Source organism: Aulonocara stuartgranti, assembly GCF_965226115.1.
Source record: "Aulonocara stuartgranti genome assembly, chromosome: 2".
Classification (NCBI taxonomy): Eukaryota; Metazoa; Chordata; class Actinopteri; order Cichliformes; family Cichlidae; genus Aulonocara; species Aulonocara stuartgranti.
In genome coordinates this window covers 37,320,626-37,334,766 of record NC_138940.1, presented here as the reverse complement: position 1 = coordinate 37,334,766, position 14,141 = coordinate 37,320,626, and positions in this window count along the sequence as shown.

Here is a 14,141-nt window from a genome sequence, read left to right as displayed (position 1 = left end):
AACAAACATAACTTCATTGCACACTGAGGCTTCAGAACTCAGCAGCTGACATATCCTTCATCGTGGACGTAGACCAGGAAACTTGTGATCATTCTTCCCATATAAACAACATTTGTTCAGCTTAGTTAAAGTGCATATGTAACTCCATCATCACCACCCCCTGCAACATTTTATGCTAAAATCTATGTAATTTAAAAATAAAAATATCTCAATTTTCTAAAATGTATCTCTGGATGATTTTTTTTCCATGTTCCTAATCCTAACTGACTAGTTTATGAATGTTTTCTACTGTGTCACAATTCATCTACATCCAGACTTATTGATTCCATATCAAATGGTTTGTGAACTGAGTTGTACTCCTTGATCTCTACAGCAATCACTGCTGCTTCACAGTTTTCTTCTTCGTTTTTTTTTAAAGGTTTACTGAGAGTTATACGGTCCAAATTGCTAGTTGTTCAAAATCTGCTTGTGGGACTTAAATTCTAAAAGGTCCCATTTTTTAAAACTCTGATGTTAAAATCTGGTTACCATCTGTGTACAAACAAACAGTGCTTGACTTTTTCCACTACGGTCACTTTACCTGTGTTTGCCATTTTTGCAGGTGCTTTAAACTATAAACAATAAAAAGCTGGAGCTACAAGCCTGAATTATACATTTTAGAACAGACATATTTGTTTAGATAAGACCCTCTAATATTTTATCAACAACCTTATGAACCCCTTATGTCCCCCAAATACACTTAAGGTGGCACACAAAAAGGAAAAATAGGCTTTATTACTACAAATATTTATGATGTCCTTTGATTCTCCAGTGAACTTGGAGTGTGTATGACAAGACTGAGGTGTAGAGCAAGAACAAAATAAAATGATAATAATAGAAACATAATCTCCTCTTTCATCTTTAATTTTTCACCATCAGATCAGAGCAATGTAGCACTCATCATCTTCTTAATTAGCTGTCATAATATGGCCGAGAGGAGTTCCAGAAAAGATTCTTCCCTTGACACAGGACAATAATGAAAATGGGTAGGGTGGTTTCTAGGATATTTCACAAGTGTTTTCCTTTATAGTGTCTTCACAGTGTCTTTTAAGGCTGTAGTACTCTTAGTGTAAGCTTTATCCATCTTAAGTGCAAATGAAAGGGGTGAAAATGCTTCACTGGGCACACAGTACATCATATATGAAAGATGCCTGTTGTTAGAAGTCTTTTTTCTTTTATTAGTTGGGTCTGCAGCCATGTTAAACAATTACTTTTCAGTATTTATTCAGAGTAATTTACTGGAACTCAATCTTCAGGTGCACTATTGACATTTGACTGACATACATATAATATATAATATGTAATAAAGCACCCTGCTATGTCTAAATGAGCAAGAACCTCACATACAGTAGCCCATGACCATATTTGTTGTTACAAACTCTTGGATAATTTTCTGGATGATTCACAGCCTTCTCTGGTGTTTGCAAAAAAAGAGATAATATCCACTGACCATCATTTCTGTGGGTGAAAATGCCTTGTTGATTCCAAAGTTCAGCTGATAGGAAGGCAACCGTGAGTCAAATACCAACTTACAACTGAGATATGCAGAAAAGCATCTCTGAACACAAAACACATTGGAGCAGATGGGCTCTACAACAGCAGAAGACCACACTGGGTGCCATTCCTTTCAAGTAACAACAAGAATACAATTAAAACTAAAGAAGCTAAGATTGCAATTTTCATCTCCTCACAAAATTTGGCAATAAATGTTTAAAAAGAGGCTGCCTGGTCTGATAAATATCAATTTATGCTGTGACATTGGGCTGGTACAGTCAGAATTTCTCTAAACAACATCCCGCCTTGTATCACTGGTTCAGGCTGGTGGTGGAGTATAATTTAAAATACCACAGCCAACATGAGTATTGTTACTGACCATGTTCATCTCGCCATGAAAACAGTGCACCTATCTGTCAAAGAATAGCAGGGTCAGAAAAACTGCAATAATCTCAAAGTGCACGGTGTACCTAATAAAGTGGCAGGTGACTGTAAATGTAAAATTAACAGGGTGGTTCAACTTGACTAGCTCACCAGTCCATCATAGAGCTAACATGAAAAAAATAAGCAATTATTCACTGACATGTTGACTCCAATGGCCCATTTAGAATCACCACTTAATCGTATCTGAATGCTTTTATGCTGTTTATAGAATTTTCAACAAACATTTAATTATAAAGACTGATCGAGTACAATGCTACAAACTTTATTGTAAGTTACAAAATAACATGGAAACATATTCTCTGGTTCTTAGCAGTTTTAGTAGAATGACGCAGTGAGTTTTCAATGTGCAGGTGTTGGAATTCACATGTCTGAAGAGTCTCTTCACTCTCAGGTTCAGCCCATTTTTTCTGCCTCATTTACAGCCTGATTGGAGTTTGGGCAGCAACAGAGGCCAGGTTTTAATTCTCTCTCATAATGAATTAGCGTCATAATTAGTGACAGGGCTAACCTTCTTATTGCAATGAGCGGGAATGTGTGAGTCTGTGCATTTTGCAGTAATTGCAGTTTGTGTATATGTGTGGAGGCTGAAAGTACTGCGCTGAGCACTTGTGCATAATTTCCTGTTTCATCAGTAACTGTTACTAATAAGATGTCCAATATTCTGCATGCCAGTGGACTGAGCACTTCTGTACACTCTATTCTATAGTTCTGTTCAGTGCCTTTGGCTTTGCACAGAGGTATACATTCACACTGGGTAACAACATTCCCAGTTAAAAATGACATCAGTCTGAAAAACAGATAGTTAAGAGTTCATTTTGCAGCTTCCCACCAATTGTAGCAGATGAAAATGTTGCTGAGAGAGAAGGCATACTATCTAACAAAGCAGCTAGAGCTTCACAACAAAGTTCCTTAATGGGGAAACAATTTGCTTTTTGCATTGAGGTGCTATACCACAAAATCAAGGTAAAATGTCATTGTTGAACTATTTGTAATTAGTGGTTCATCCAGGAGAAAAAGACCTCCTGTTAAACCAGTTACTAATGGCAGGGAAGCAATTTTCACTATGTTTCCAATTACAAAACCAGCTGTTGAATAAATACAAATGGTAATTCTTTCTTTTTCTTTCATTCTTATTACAAGCAGAAACTTTATAATCTTCCTGCAATGTTAAATTATATAATCTTCTGCTATTCCACAGGTATTAATATAAGCCATTAGGACCATGGAGTTTCATTGGACTTGGAACTGAACAGTGACATAATTTTGGAAAATCTGACTTTATACCACTGAAGCGATACAGTGGAAGTGAAAATTGCAGGTCGAAATCTCTCAATTCCTACCATAAAACTGACACTGATTAAATTAAAAGGTGTGAATTTGATGGTTAGTGCCTTAGTCTTGTAAATTAGAGAGTAGGTAGTACATCATAACATGATTATTAGACCATAAGGAAAATACATAATTGGATTTTAGGGTTTATAGCAGCATTTTTCATGTTAGAAGCTTAAGCATTAAATTTGAACTTTTTGTGTGTTTTAAATATTTCAGTCATTTCAGATATTTCTGCTTTCCAAAATTCAACTATTAGAGACAAATATGAGCAGATGCAACTTACTGTTAATAAATGCTACATAGTACTAAGGTGTTCTGATGCATCCAAGTACAGTGGCAACCAAAGTAACCATCATTAGGTAATAGAAAACATGGTATACTGTGATACTTGCCTGCAAACTTAGAAACAAAATACTTAATAGCATCATCTTGTTCAGATATAATGCATAATGAAATGCATAACATGGTTATTCTTCTGAATAATAGCAGTGTTAAAAATACATTGATCTGCACACTAAACAGTGCCTGTACTGTATAAGATCTCATTTACTGTGTCGGGCTTTCACTTTCTCTTTCTTTTTTTTCCCTATACTTTTCACTTTTTTCAGGTGTTGGCACGTGTATTCCCTTTGTTTCAAATTAAAGAGCTTCGTAGTTCACAAAATGATAATAGGAGGACTGCTCTCTGCATTGAAAATACAGAGCAAGCCCACTTTGTGTCGGTGAGATCCATCTTCCAGTGAAGGCTCACTTCACCTGTGACCCACAGTATATATTGGGACATGACCTGGAAACAGCTGTAATTTACTAATTTCTACTCACCCAGGGAGCTGTTACTGCAGAAAGCTTACTGATGGCCCTTGTTTTGAGTCAGCAAAGCCAGGGTTTAATATTAAAATTGGTTCACTGATCTTTTGGATCTCTTTGAAAATTTTTGTATATGTAGCTTTTTAAAAATTAAAAAATATATATTATTTTTCAAATAGCCAGAACTTAACTACACGTACAACCTCTCAATAACTGAAACTTTGAAACTTTAAGTGTAACTTCACATTTATATTTTTCTGTCCTTATATATCACTCAAGACTGTCAACCGTGAAAAATCGATTGGAAAACAAAACCCTGCAACATTTAAGCCACTCTTTCTCATTTGTTTTAACTTAAAGGACACTGGGCTGGTTTGATGTGTGACACAGTAGGGCCTTTAGTTACTTCCAATACATGGAAATGTAATTTAATAAATAAGAACACAATTTGGGAAGTTTGTGATGTTAAATTGTTGTTGTGGTTTCATCGGAGAACTCTTGGTTCATTGCTAAATTTTGACAGTTTTATGCAAGTATTTTTTACAGCACAATAAATAATTCAAGCTTTCTGACAATATTTTCTAAAAACATGTCCTCACACTCACCCACAGAGTATAACCTATATTTTGAAAAACTTAAGATTGCAACTGTTTAGCTTGAACTCTAAACCAGACAAAACTTGAGGTTTGAGACGTAAATAAACGGAATGTGGAATGTGACATGAAGGATACATTTCATTGTATGTTGTAGCTTCTAAATAAACCAATAATCAAATCTATATCTATAATATCTAAAACAGGAACCAGTACGATTCCCGTCGATGCCTTCCTTTAAAAATGTTCCATGTATAACTGACTTGGAGTTTACACAGCAAAAGCTGAAGGAACTTGAAAGAAAATAGCTCGCTGAACTTGCAGTATTGCCATTCACTAAGTAAAGAGTTCAAAGCTGAATGAGCAGATGTTAGATTATTGAACATAGTTTGGTTGACAAGGTAAACTGTATTATATGAGAGGTGAAAGTCATACCCCTCACTAAATTGATGCTATGATGCTTTTTTCCTTCTTGAATGATTTTTGCTAAATGGATGCTGGCCACTTTTCTTTAGAAGGTATAGGCTGTAGTAACATTGATGTATCATGCTCACTGTCACACGTCTGAAGGCCTTCTATGAGATTAACAGTTAAGCTTGTATGCAATATCTTACAGCAATAACGTGACAGAAAAAATACACATTGCTACAGGTTGTTTCCAGAGTCTTAAGAGTTCAATATGTATCTGCAGAATCAGACAACAGCAAATTCCACAGCGTTTTTCAAAGCATGGTGTAACAGCAACAATGCACTTACATAATTAATCAATAATAGATATCAAGACAGAACTATGACCTAATGAATTATATGTCATTTGTTATAATGTTATATTTTGTGTGCACACTATTGACTCCTCTGACTTGTGACATCAATGTTATCATAATGTCTGAAAGAACAAACTGACGGATCGTGGATTACATATCTAACAATGAGCTCTTTGGTAAGTGTAAATAAATACATAATAAATAGAAAGTACCTCATGAAAACATTTCATTAGGGTATTATTTTGTATTTCTTTGGATGCGTACTTTTCTCCATTTAGCAGCAGCAGTATATGACGTATATATACTGTTATAAGACTTTAATATGGCATTGTTAACAATGAGGAATTTTAACAAGTTTAATAATTTCCCCTTTATGTTTTCGAGTTGAGTATATTTATTATGACTAACTATTGTATTTCCCTCATATTCACCATTAAGATAACAATGAGCTCTTTGTTAAGACTAGTCATAGATATTTTGTTATTACTTGAAATAATGTCTCACAGGAAGGAAACTTTGCCAAGGCCAGCAGCAGAGAACAAGGCAACAGTTCAGATCTGGATCCACTATGGAGAATATCATAAAACGATCCTGATGATGAAACCAGCTGTGATAACAGATGTTCATGTGGAATCCTATTTCTCATGCAGTCTTTTACAGTATGGGGATACCAGAGGGAATCTATTTGTATGTGAGGATAATTGCTGTATCCTCCTGGCCTGCTCTCCAAAGTCTGTATGTCTTTATCACTTTAATCAATTCAGTTTGTGTAATTAGTTGTTAACCTCCTATTAGCAATATAACAACTAGTCTCTCTACAACATGGACTGTTATTTGCTTTTATGTTTGCATTATTTTCATTTATATTTAGGATTTGGTGCTTTATGTATAGTTTTGTTGTCTTCACTCCATTGTTACTTGAAGCTGATGAACGTCAATGACTGACTATCATGCCTATTCGGCATACTGCTGCCAATCATTTTCTATGTGGACACTTCTTCAGTTTCTCAAAAAACATTAGGCGCTGTAAAAATATATTCCCTTAACTTTAAAATGTTTAAGCTTCAGCAGGGAAAAGCTTAATGTGCATCTTCTTCCAATTCTACGTTTTTATGTTTCAGAACACAATAATGATAAAAAAAAAAAAAAGAAAGTACCGCCAGTGCTGCCTCTCAACCTCCTAGTAGATGCACCTAAGATCTAAATTTGAAGATCCTAGCTGATTTCAAAAAAGTTGATCTTTGACCTTAAGATTGCGATCACTGAAATTCAAACTCATCTGAGACTTTTAGTAAACACCCTTATGATAGGAATTACAAAATCCTAGGTGACTTCCTTCTTGAGTTATTGCATTCATGAGATTTTCAGAAGACTTGACATTTGACATTGAGGTCGAGCTGACTGAGATTCAAACTCTTGTGAGATTTTTAATAGATACACCAACGGTAATCCTATGTCACCCGTCAGGTTTATATAGTGGATTTATGTCTCCTCATTCTCAAGTAATCGCATTCGCAATCTTGGGTTTCCATGTCGCCCACCTGTGTTAGTGACAACAATGCCACAACAGCCTTTTATGAATGAAGGGAAAAAATCATGCACTTCTTAGCAGGTCTTAATATTAGGTAACTATATCCTCAGATGTACAACAACATATTATGACATATTATAAGGTGTCATCATTTATTTGCCAATACTAGGCCAGAAGAAGTGTGTGAAAAAGTAAATACAAGTGAATACACTACATGATTCACCAGCTTGTAGAATCACTTTTAGCAGAAATAACTTGAAACAATCATGTTCTGTATGACTTTATAAGTCTCTCACATAATTTTTGAGGAATTTTGACCCACTATTCTTTACAACAATGCTTCAGTTCATTGATGTTTGCTTGCATTCATTCATGCACAGCTCCCAATTTCCTGCCACAGCATTTCAACTGGGTTAAGGTCTAGATTTGACTGTGTCATTACAATCCCCATCTATTTGCTGGTTTTTTTTTTTTTTTTGAGGGGGGGGGGGGGGGGGGGGGGGGAATCATTGTTCTGTTGTCCTATTTTGTCTAAGCTTCTGGAGCCACGGCACATATTTCACATTAGAAAAATCACACGGCACACCACCAAACAAAAAGTCACAAAAAGCATATTGAGTTTTCCGTGCACACCAGGTATAGCGGAATTGGCTCGGTTTGTCCCCAGTATACCTTTTTTGCTTTCTTCTGGGCCTTCGTCTGGGTCAGACTATTGTCCAGGACACAGGTCAGATGGACTGCTTTTTCTTTTCAAACATTTATCTATTGCTATTGCAGCATGACTATTGTGTAATTTCTTCTTTGTCTTCTTCTGTTTTATTGGCAGTTGGCCCCATTTAATTAGAGCCAGTAGTTGTATCGCCCTCTAGTGGAAGAGAATGTAATTGTACTGCCCGTTACTCACGCCGATTGCTTAGTCTATCAAACAGGTAGAACCAGATAATCTTCCATGGCACACCTGATCATTTCTCACTGCACACCTATGTGCCACGACACAGTGGTTGGGAAACACTGATCTAAGGTTTGGCTGTCAGATAAATGGCCCCACAAGTGACTCTAGAATACTTTGGTATACAAAGTAAGCCCTCCACCACTGTGCATGACAGTTAGTATGAGGTGTTTTTGCTGATATGCTGTGTTTGCTTGTTTGTTTTGCCAATCTGGGGCTGTACATTATGGCTAAACATCTATGCTTTGGTCTCATCTGTCACATGCACTTCAGTGCAAAACAGTGACTCTTACCCACAGACAGTTGGCATGCAGACTGGAGCAGACAGGGACTGAACCACCAACCTTGTGATTTGATTAGTAGATGACCTCCTCTACCTTCTGAGCTACAGTCACCTACAAATCACATATTAGATTGCGTCGTTTTATTGTATTGTACCAGTAATCTTTGTCATTGTATAATGATGGGCATTACATTAGAAATAATCATGTAATCGTTCCCAGCAACATTTGATTGTTTAAGACCTTGCTCATGCCTTTGCTCATTGGCAGTGTGTTAACACACACTTGAGTGCTCCAGACCGGGAAACTGCCAAAACTTCGCTTTTATAGATCAGTTAATCAAGCGCAGCACTAGGTGCTTCTAACCCTGTGAATTTCTATGGATGCTTTAAGGCACTTGATTTTCACACAGTGCTTCTTGGCTTAACTTTTAACTAAATAATAAAGTGTTATATGTCATATTTTGTAGTTCGTCTGAGGTTCTATTTTAATCACTATAGTGGCTGATGAGAACCAGACTTTTTTTTTTTTTTAATTATATCTTGTTAAGCAAAACACTAGTTTGATGTAGATTTGCTGGGACATTTAGTCCTGGGAAGATTGGCAATGGCCCGGAATGTTTTCCATTTGTTATCTTTCTCACTATTGACTGATAGATTAAATTATTTAAAAATTACCTTATAACCCCTCCCAGGTCATTGCAACAATCTCATCATTGATTACATTGTGTTAACTCACATCTGAATGCTCCAGACCTGAAACTGCGAAAACATCTGCTTTTATAGAGGCGCTTATGCTTGTTGATAATTGATTTAGTATCAGCATGTGGCTACAATTTACCCTCTTAATTCTAATAAGGGTATAGTTAGTTTTTGACACACTGCATTTTGACTTGTTGTTATACAAATGAGGTTGTATCAAATGTTGAACCTGCTAAGGACCAGTTGAGTTTTATTATGTCCAGATAAATAAACCTTATTACTGATAAAGATTTTCCAAGACTCCACTTGTAATTAATCATTTACTTCATGATTCACGTTTTATACAGAATCACAAATGTACAGTTTATTTGTCTATAGTATGTAAAGTTGCTAACAAAATCATTGGAAACTGCCTGCTAATATAATAAACACACTAAATGTCTGTACAACTAATTTGGATTTCCTCTGGTGTAGATGATCAGAAGAAATCAAAATAGCTCCATCTAGGCTAAAAACGTTAGGCTTCTTTACATCTGGCAGAGAAAAAAAACGCATGCAGACAGGAATCTACAAACAGAAGCAAGCTGAACAGAGGCTATTCCCAAGGTATGTTGTTTACTTGAGGTTGAGCTGCAGCAGCTGAGCTTTGTTCATAAAATTACTCAAAATAACCAATTATCCATCTTTGGTGGTATATAGAAAAAATCCCAAACCCCAGAGGATGCCTGGAGTCCTCACACTGACAGAAACCACTCATGTCACATGTGCTAAATATAGTTTATTTTTTTAAATATTTGCTTCTTCTTGCCACTGTCAGCATTCTAATTCGGTCTGTGTCATTACGTTTGTCTGCTTCAACATCTGTCAGTCCATTTTTACATCTCTCAAATCAAAGGCAAACAAATAGTGTAACAGTTTTGGTTCTAATAGATAGGAGACTTGGAGCATAAATGCTGAGGCAATAAGGCAGTGCAAATTACAACAATGAAATGACAGAACTTTTGAGGTGCAGAATACAGTGATTCACAGGTGAAAATGAAAAAAACTAACAAACAAACAAACAAACATTGTGCTCGAATGAACCCTTGGGTGTGATTACTACTAGAGCCGTGTTTAATGTTTTTAATTTTACATGTGGCTAATGAAGAAAGTAATTCATCGCGTACAGTTGAAGGTTGGCTGGGCCCTAGCGTGGGGGTGGATCAAACATTCATCAAGATACACATGTGCAGGTGTCTAGCAGTTTATGTGCATGTGAAAGAAAAGGAGGGCATCTGTTCACAAGTGTGTTTTGGTCATCTGTAACTCCCAATGTATTTTTTCTTTCAAGTAAGATTAGACTTGCAAAGAGCTGTGTAACATATAGAAAGCACATTTACATTGAGCACTTTTAAAATGATTTATTGTAATGCACGATGAAGCATCTTTTTCAACTACAGAGTACTTTGCCTGCCTGAAAGTGAATAATAAATAAGGAGGTCAGAGTATATCCAAGTAAGCCCTGTGAATCAACACAATAAGAACAGCCTCTCACTGAAATCATACACAGCCATAATGTGGTCATCTCAGGCATAACACCCACCTGCTGTTCAAAACGTCTGTTTGTAATGGGCGGCTGAACAGAACTAAGCTGGCTTAAAGAAAAAGGGACTGGACCAGTCTTATACCAGAACCAGTATAAGACTTCTTATAGTTATTATCTGTTAGTTACACGAAAGGTAAGGTAAACAAGTTTAAGTGAGTTTAAGAACAACACTATTGTTATGGAAAAAAGTGCAACCCTTTATGAAAATTAGACGGGTTACAAGAAGATTAAAGGAATATTAAAATATATATTTTAAGCTGTAGTATAGTATTAACAATACATGAAAAGATCTGTCATATTAAAGTGCATATACATACAATGAATTCATACATTCCTCCTTAAACAATGGACATTCTAGACTATTTTAGAATTATTAAATATAACTGTGATAATAACACCCAGAGAAAAGTGTGAATAAAAGGTCTACTGCAGTGTACACAGAGGTAATACATTAGCAAATCTCAAAGCACTTAATTTTTATCATTTTCTTTATTTTAATAACTTAGAGAATGGTTTTTCAAAAACCTTTGTTCTCGAGGTTCGCATGTGATTATATTTCTGTCAACCTCACTTGGTGTGGGTTGTCTGATAATTTATGGTTGTGAGGTAACAGACAGTTAAAAGTAGAGGTGTCTCAATCGGTCAATTAATCAGTCCGTAGATGGAAAACGAACTGCAAACTGGCATGATTATCAGTTTGCATTTATCAAGCAAAGGGTCCGTTTAAAAGAGAATCTGAGATGTTTTTTCCCCCTAAATGAAAATAGACACGTGATGATGTGTGGAAGCAAGGATGACAACTTTAAAGGTATTTCTATCAGTAGTGGGAAATCTTCTGAAGAAGTCTCACACTGGCAGAAATGAAATATTTTGTCGTATTCACAAACTCATGTGAGAATAGCATGAAATTTCAAACTTCACTTCTAATGCTCCCTGTTGATTTGTACTGTGGCATCACATTTTTCAGTCTACATATCTATGCAAATTAATGGCCCTGGAGAGGGAGGTGAGGGAATTAAGAGAAACAGATATGCTGCATGTTGAAATTAAGATGAAAATGGGGATGAAAAGCAGAAATGGGCTGGGTGGCTTGGATATGGTGGTAATGGAATTCCATTGGGCAAACTTCTAATTAGTTCTGCTAGCCTGCGGCAATTCATTGCCACTGGCCTTGTAGCATACTCAGTTCCTGCAAGGCCTTTAACAGAATGATTGACCGCACTGGCAAAGCAACTGTTGATGGCTATCATAAGCATAGTACTTGCATTTAATTACCCTGGGGATTACAATGTATGAAAAATATTCACATGCAAAAGGATCAATAATTGGCCTTTACAGTATATTAACTATGACACCCCCTGCAAGAGTTTCAATTGCAAGCACAAGGAGTTCATGTGGCTGGTCCGTGCTCCAGGACCTTGAAAATCTTTGATAGCACCAGCATATATCAGAATATATCCCTACTCTTAATGGTAATATGAAATGACACATCGTGGATTACTATTTTAATGTTACTGGGTGCATATTCTCACAAAACAGACTGTTTCAGGGAACATGGTCATTTTGTTCTGTGAGCTTGTGGGTAATCATTTTATTCCACAATGGGAAAGAAAGCATGAGCGTGCCTACAACTAACTTACTTTGTGCCGCTCCTTAATTGGCCAGCAAGGGAAATCATGGGAAATGGTGTCACAGTGAATGTGTGCTACCCCAACGAGTAAATGGTAATGGGAAGTTGTCAGGGGGCAGCATTAGCAACATGTTTAAAAAGCTGTTTTTTTTCTTAACTCTAGGAAAAACTATGCAGCTTAATTGATGGCAGTAAGAGAGAAGGTAAGAGAATGCCATGAATCACCTACCAACATCTCATTATCACAGGTTAAGCATCAAGGATAGTAATATAATAAACATAATGATATGATGGGTCTGCATATTTTGTTCCTGTCAGTAGTTTCTCTCTCTTCCAGTCAATACCAGAATTAGAGTATCAGAGCAGAAATAAACTAGGACAATCATTTTATCATAAACACAGTTGGAGAGGCCAGCCTCAGTGTCAGTTATCGTTAGTGTGAATCTCACAAACGTGTGGTAAATGTCAAAGTAAGTTGCTTTAATTATCCAAATGATACAAGTTCAACCACAATCACTCCAAGACCGTTCCTCTTATATGATACGGTCTCATTAATTCAAATTATAGTCACACCTCTCAGAGTTGTTTTCACACGTTATAGTTTTCTTTTTTCCCCTTGTTGTTCTGATAGATCACACAGATGGACAAAGAAACTCTGTGGGACTTTCTGTTCAATTGTGCACACATTTAACATAATTCCCCGCAATATATTGCTGGAGGTATTTATTGCTGATTGTTATTACAGTAGACTGTTACATCATTTTCTAATATACGCTGCTCAAAATAAAGGAACATTTTGAAAACTCGTCAGATCTCAGAGGGATAAAAATCATGTTCGACATCTATACTGATAATGGACTGGGTAATGTGTTAGGAACAAAAGGATCCCGGATCGCTTGATGGAAATGAAAATTATCAACCAACAGAGGGCTGAGCTCAAACACTACCTAAAAATCAAAGTGAAAAAATTATCTGGCAGGCTAGTCTGGACTGCTGGAGCATACTCCTAATGAAACAATTGGCGTCTGGTTTTTGGTTAGAGACATTCACACCAGTGACCTACTTGAGGACATTTCGTAGTGTTCTGACACTCCTTATCCTATTCCTCCTTGCACAAATGAGCAGATACCCATCCTGTTAATGGGTTAAGGACCCTGTCCAGGTCTCCTAGAATCTCCTCCGTGCTCTTGAGACTGTGCTGAGGCTCACAGCAATCCTATTGTTGTGATGATCTGCTTCTTAGTCTTGGGTTGGTATAGTTTAGTTCTCTTGTGCCTCTGTGTTTCTTCGTTTTGTATAGGAATTTCTTTCACTTATGTATTAATCACATTATTTTATTGTATGATACTTTGGTGCCACTGGATTTGAACATGTCTCACACTCATACAGTAAGACAAATGGTGGGGGTGTAGTAAGGAAGTTGGGGGAAAACAGGAACTCCACAGGAAGAGTCTTTTGTGTCTTCGAGGACTCTGGGAGGTAACAAGGGAGTGTGAACTTTAAGGTGTGAAACAGCTGTGTACTGCCTTTTGTTCCTGGAGAAGGTATTTAACTGAGAGCCATGCTAGGCTCAGTGAGACTCTGCTGACCGTCTGCCCCGCGGTCATGCAGGCTCTCCACCAACTTGTTTGTCTGTTCTTTGTGTGTTTGGATTAAAGAGTGTTAGCTACCGCTCACCGCTCGTCTGCAGGCTTTATTTAATGGAAAACTTCCACAACAGTTTGTGTTCCTAGTTCTTAGGTTCCTGGTTATTTAGTCTGTTTCCTTTTATGTCCTGTTTGTCTTGGTTTTGCCTCTGTGTATTCTCCCCTTGTTACGTCTGTGAAGGTTCTCAGTCATCCAGCTGATTGTGACCCACACCCAGTTTCACACCTTGGCTCAGGCGATTAGAGGATCATCAGGGGGTCCTTTTGTCCCTCTGTGGGGGGAAACTCCCACTAGGTTTATATCTGGGACTCTCCACCATTTGACCTTAGAACTGAAGAAGCTTC